The following is a 7,165-nucleotide window of genomic DNA, read 5'->3' on the forward strand; positions in this document are numbered from 1 at the left end:
GGCATATTAAACTAATGTACAAGCATTTCTTGTACAGGCCAAATTGGATAATGTTTGTACTCAAATATATAGAATGCTTCGTTCTAGGGCATCCGATAGAAACAGTTTCAGCGGACAAGATGTCACTTTACAAACGAAAGATTACGGTGGATCTTTGTAAGAACGAGTACTTTCTTAATCCTCGATAGTGAAAACGACGTTATGCAATTGTGTACCGATTTTAGATAGATAATGCTGTATTCAAAGTTCACTTCTATTATATATATGTGTTACCGTTCTCCAATTGGATTGCAATGTTTTCTTTATGTATATGTTTTCACCTTTATTTTTAATTAATTTATCAACAGAAAGAGACTTGGGATATTGAGAGTTTGAAGATGTGTACATCACATAAGCTTAGTGCAACATCTAAAAAGATGCCTTGGATGGTCCAAAATCCAAATGATTAAGCTTCAGTTGTAGGCAACAACATTAATATATAATACGAAGTCCCTAGTTGGTCCTTATGTTTAATTTTTTTTTTTCTCAAACTCATTTTCAACTACTTATTTTATGGAATCCATAATTTATATAGCACTTTTCAATCACAAATTTTATCATTTTTATCAAAATTTACTAAAAATTCAACTTTTAGCAAAATCAAACAAGGACTAATATTGATTTGATGCCCACCAAGCTTGCAAAGATTTGAAACGGTTAATGTTTAGCCGGCTACTATTCAAGTTGATCAATGTTAATTTGCCAATAATTCCTTCTTTTTTCTTAACGAATCTCATCGCTCAAGTCATATGTATAACATCACTTGTTAAATTAAAAATAAAAAAAGTAGTTAATCATATAAGTATAATACTTAGTCCCTAGTTAAAAATGTTGCTAAGAATCTTGGTCAAACACAACAATTAATTTTAATAACATATTTTATCGGATCCATAATTTTTATCAATTTCTCAAATACATATTTCATGAAAGTATAACTTTTAACAAAACTAAATGAGAGCTAGTGTCAACAAAGAAACATAACAAAGAGAGTATTGTAAGTTTGTTTTCAAAACTTCATTTTCGGAAATGTGAAAGAGAACACGTTTCCATCATTTTGAAAAATCGAAAACAGAAAACGAGCCGAAAACGTGAAAGAGAACACACCCTTATTTTTGCAATCTACTTTGCTATATGGGGATGGTAAACAACCATTTTGCCATGTTTAAACCAAAGTAGTATTTTACCGTCCACGAAACACACCAATTTTGATTACATCGAACAACGTAATAGGGATTAAATCATAAGTGAAATGCTCCGATATGAGGAAACAACGTGACGTGTCAAGCGACGACGACAGGATTAAATGCAATACAAATACATACGATGTACATAAATATCAGCTAAATGCACTCTAAACTACTAACGTAGTGCCTGTGCCATATAATCGCGTAGTGCGTGCCACGACACATTATCCTCGGCTATTGCATCTCGCTCGGCGACGATTTCACCTTCTTTGTCTGGTAGCTCTATTTCAACTTCTTCATCCTTCACTTCTTCTGCTCTATGAAACCCCTCGTCCATACGCCTGTTCCTACGAAGAAAATTGTGTATTCCCATCGTGGCCACAACCACAGCAGTTTGCGTACGCATACTGTACCCAGGCATCCGATCAAGAATCTTACACCTTTATTTCCAAACACCAAACGCCCGTTCGATCACGTTTCGACAGGAGGAGTGGTGAAAATTAAATCGTTCATGTGCATTTCGAAAACGGCGCCGTCGCCCATCTCCCACATTGTGAAATTATTGAAAATGGTATCGAATGTCAGAACCTTTATAGGGAGCCATATACCCCGACCAGTGTGCGAACCCTGAGTCTACAAGGTAATATTTTCCGTTCTCCGGAACCGGGAAATTGACATTCGGACTATGCACAGCTCGGGACAAGATTCGACTATCATGTGTGTTCCCTGTGTGGCCCGATAATACGAACGTGAAACAAAGATTGAAATCGCATGCGGCCAACATGTATTGTGTTGGAATTCGTTTTCTTCCAATAAAATTGTCTCACTGATGTCTCGTCAATACAGCTCTCACACGTGTACCGTTGATTGCACCTATACAATCCTAAAATAGTGGATAGCGCTCCGAATTCGGATGATGGTGACCTGCGCTTTTGTTGTACCTCGGATCTAGTTTTACCATGTTCACACCGAACGCAAGGCATGCCCGAAGGACCTTTTTAAAATAATGACGTATGGTCTGCAACGAATGCCCGAATAGAGTTTGCACCTGCCGATATCCTTTCCCATGCCCCAGTATACACAAGAACATGCCGACCTGCGCGTACACATCGATGTTTGCGCTGCTCGACAATCTGTATTCATCGCATAGAATATGCGTGAATTGCATAAACATCGCAGGATACATCCTAAACTCCTGAAAACACGTTTACTGACAAACATGCATTTTTGTAACTTGAAAATGTGACCGCATCGCGTTGTCGGAAACAAATACCTACGAGCGGTATTTGGTGCCAAGTGATCGCGTACAATACGCTCAGCAATTCCAAAATACTTCAGCCACGTGATTATGTCTTCCTCCAACTACAGCAACACATCTTCATCAGAACTCATATCCCAATCAGACATATGCTCGATGTCACCATCTGTTGCTTCCAGTGCGTACGTATGAGTGGGCCGCCATGAAAAATAATTTTATGATTGGTGATATAAATGTATGAAGGTTGTGACTTCGAACGGGAAGGCAGCCCAAAAAAAATTCCTGAGAAATGCTAACTATTGTTTGGGTTTCTTATACTAGCGTTCGCATCCTATCAACATCTCTACGTTTGAGCAGTTGAATGAGAATCCTAACTAATTTATAGAAAAATTTACTACTTATGAACCCTTGGACGATGTTCTCCCCATCATTTCAACTTCCCACCTACTTTATCATGCTTTTGCAGGGAATATATTCCCTGCAAAAGCACACAATTCCCAAGCATGCATGAATTGTTGTGCAATTCAGATTCGTAGTAGATAAAAGAAGATAACAATAACAGTTCAATTGAAATCCACAATGACAATCTATCTACAAAAAAAATACATGAAAAATAAAAATGTCCATCACACAAGAACTGAAAATAGTAATAAGCAGAAGAAATACAGACCACATTGCATTAATACGTCCACTATCGATCACCCCTTATGTGGGAAGGACTGATTGTCACGCTCGAAGCAGTACTCAATAAATCTAAATCATAGGAAAGGTGTCTTGGTAGCACGGTACGAATTTCGATTATCCTTGACACGTAGGAACCACAAAGCAAACATATAGAGCGGCGACCCCTCCAACCTTTGAGCATGTTCGATTTGTTGAGACGTTGATGTCTCCTATTCATGATCAATAGGATTTGGACTTGCATGGGGAGATACATCTTGCTGCATGGAACCTATAATGGCTTCCATGTTCGATTCTCAGTTAGATAATCTATTCTACATATTCTCAGTATGTTCATCAATGTATGATCTCACGGAATATAAACTGGAATCCACATAATATGCATTTGCTCTTGTTGCTGTTGAAATAATTCTTCTTATCTTTACAAAACTGCCTGATAATGGGCTTCTTGTGTTTACGATTCGTGGGCCATATGACTCTAAAACAAACCAGATAGAGAATCATCTATGTACGAATGTAAATCATGTTGCATGTAATCTTGCAACAATTTGGTCTGTTCTTCGAACAGCAGCTTTTGGTTGTCAAGGATCGCGTGGTTCAGGGCTTGATTATTCAACAAAGTTTGCCTTCAAATTGTCACATAGATCGGACACATCTGATATTGTATGCTGCTGGTCCATACCAAACATTTCTTCCAAACGGTCTTCAGTTACATATCTTGAGGTACCGAAAGCAGAACTAGGCCCAACTCCAATTGAAGTTTTCGGTGTACCACCACTTGTCGCTTGCTGCGTACGAAGGTGATCCGGTAATGGTTGTGCTACATTATCCAATTCTCCATTGACAATGGCATCTAGTATACTATGTTCATTGTCAACTGCCAGTGACAAAGTTGAGTACCACGATATTTCTAATTCTTTTTCGGTAGGTTGCAGCACTGCAAGGACTTCGATCTGTAATCATCATAAACAAGTTCATCTCAGTAAATTTTTCAATGTCAGGTTTTCCAAATTTAATGCGAACGTCAATGTACGTTGGAATTAAGAAGTCATACCTCTTCCGTATCCAAAAATTCTTTAACAATCGCTTCCTTCAGTATTGTAGTAGGCCTCCACTTGTACATTCGCGAAATCTGTGCCGTTCTGTACCTACGGTGTCCAAACTTTTCCTCGATCTGTGAAAATGCTTCGTATATCCAATACTGCAACAGAATTATAGCTAAATGTCGATGTCTATTTTTTTACGAAGAAATTATACGGAATACGGGAATACTTAGAATATGAACAACATACCTGAAATGCAAGTGGATAGCCTTGTACTGCATACTTACATTCTGATTGTCGGTTCTGTTGCATCCTTACCACTCGTTCCAACTGCGACTCTTTCAACGAATTTAACATAACAAAATATGCGGTACGGCCCCATGGATACGTAAGGAACGCATTAAGATGTTCAACCATGCCCAACGTTCTATAATCAATTTGTCTTGAAGTTGGTTTCAATACACACTCCACCAACATAACTAGTCCCAACTTAAATTTATCTTCCTCGTCTTCGAACATATGGAAAGTTTCAAAAAATATTCTATTGCTAATTTTTTTGCCCCTATTGAAGTATTGATCTCTAAGACAATCGTTACTATAGTCAATTTCAATGGATTGTTCATGACAAGGTAGTCCAGTAATAAGGCAAAATTCTTGCATGCCGAACCTGGCAACATGGTCATCTAACCGTACCCAAAGTTCATTATTTTTGGCACAATGTACAGTTCACTTTATAAATTCGTATACCAACTTGCTACTAAATTGTTCATGTTGTCCCCTGAACATAGCTCCGTAAACAAATCCACAAAAATTGCTACACAGTAAAGAATATTGTTGATTGGCATCTATAAATTTTACAAAATCGTTAATATATTCGCGATTCGGATACTGGACGATGGTAGCAGAAAACCACTGATTTGAAGAGAGAATGTATTATAAAGACATCTGCGTAAATTACACAATAAAGAAAAGTTTAAAACGAATATATTGTTTACGAAAACCCAATATAGAAAATGCACGTAAAAAAAAAGTGTATAATTGATCGTAAATTATATTGTTAGACAAATCTATCTTTATTTACAAAATCACATCCTAAAGCCTGAGAGCAATAAAACAGAAAAAAAAGGGGAACAACATTTTACACAGCAGTGTGTCACGGAGAGTGTGTCTCTGTGACACACTGGACTGTGTCACGGAGATAGTGTGTGTCACGGAGACGCAGCGACACTTCGATATTGACTTGTGTCGAAAAAATTATGTCCCCGTAATATGAACAAATTTTTTCTTTGACAACTTACTACTAAGTAGCACAAATGTTGAATAGAATTTTTGATGTGGTTACCTTTTTAAGTCGAATGGGCACTTTTTTTTAGCAAATGTGTGAGAAGCTTTCCAACAAAATGTGTTGCCGAATGAATGTTGCCAATGAGATTGTAGTTACAAAGTGTGGAGAGTGAATGGACGTGAAATGTGTGGATGGGAGAGTGAATGTGAGGATAGAGTGACTGTGAGAATGGCTCTCTACTTAAAAGTGTGCATGCATGTGACAATTCCTTACAAATTGTGTGGAGAGGATTGGATGTCAGTAACAAAGTTGTTGTGTTATGAATAATTGAGTGAATGGTTTGAATGAATTCTGTATGGGACTATATTCACGTGTTGTTGTGTTGTCAACTTTTTGTACACATTCGGATATATATATATATCAATGGGTTTTTTACACATCAATACCGTGACTTGTTGTTTTGCGATAATTGGAACGTTTAGACAAATTCTAATTTTTTTTTAATTTATTAAAATTAATCGAGTTAATCAAAACAATATGTATAGAGAGTTGTAATTGCATTACAAGGATCCAAAATTTGTGATGTGTCACCATGTACGCATTGACATTTCATGGTGTTCTTAAATAAAATATTAAAAAAATCTCAAAATTTCAAAGTAAAAGCATTTTTCAATTTTATATTTTGGAAAACTGTTTCTCGAAGAACATCAATTTCAAAACATGCACACAAAACACAAAATTCAAAATGAATTCAAAACTCAAAACTACAAAATTGAAACATGAAGAGAAGAGACCCCAAGTGTTTTACAAAATTCTATTGGTTGTAGTTGATAACACTTAATTAAGAACATTAAATGCACGTGCAACTGAACAAGTGGAAGGGCAGAAATGGAAAATAAACCATTCAAATATTTGACTAAAAACATCTACTGCATGTGTCCATATGCATTGTCAGGAAAGCAGTACCTTCTCTGACACAAGTTGTACAAAGAGTTGAAATAATGATGATTAAAAATGGGCAAGAATTCAATTGAATGGGGGCCAAACAAGCGCAAAGCATTACAACCTTTTCAGATGGAGGAGGGTCTACATACAATAAAATATTTGTGGGCTTCCTTCCATATGAAAGGAGTGTAACCCATTGCTTACACATAGTATTTTCCTTCAAGAAATTCGAGACAATGATCATGTTTTCCAATTTCGTCTCGTCTACATGTACATAAAGATCTATATAATAGATTACATAATGTCACATAATACTCAACTATTTGTTAGTTTAAAACACAATCAACTTTTTCATCCAATTTTTTTCATCTACAACATATTATGTAATCCATTATGAATATTTTTAATGTACAAGTACCAAAATTCATTACTTAGCCCTCGTTTGGTACTTATTAAATTACATTTTATTTTTTTCTATCATATTTTCAACCGCGCAATCTTCCATAAAATAATATTACTCATAAATAAATAAAAAATTCCTTTTTTTTCAGCCAGTCATTTTTCAAAAAAACAATATTTCACCAATTTTCATTTCCAAGAAATGGAGGCCAAAAGGGGGCTTAATGGGTAGTCTACTTTTATAAAAATTTTGAAAAGGAAAAATTCACTAATTATTGCTAATTTAATTTTCAGGTTTAAAGTTTCAAAATTCAAAACTCATGTGATAAAT

Source organism: Olea europaea, unplaced genomic scaffold (genome assembly GCF_002742605.1).
Source record: "Olea europaea var. sylvestris unplaced genomic scaffold, O_europaea_v1 scaffold6, whole genome shotgun sequence".
NCBI classification, from domain to species: Eukaryota; Viridiplantae; Streptophyta; class Magnoliopsida; order Lamiales; family Oleaceae; genus Olea; species Olea europaea.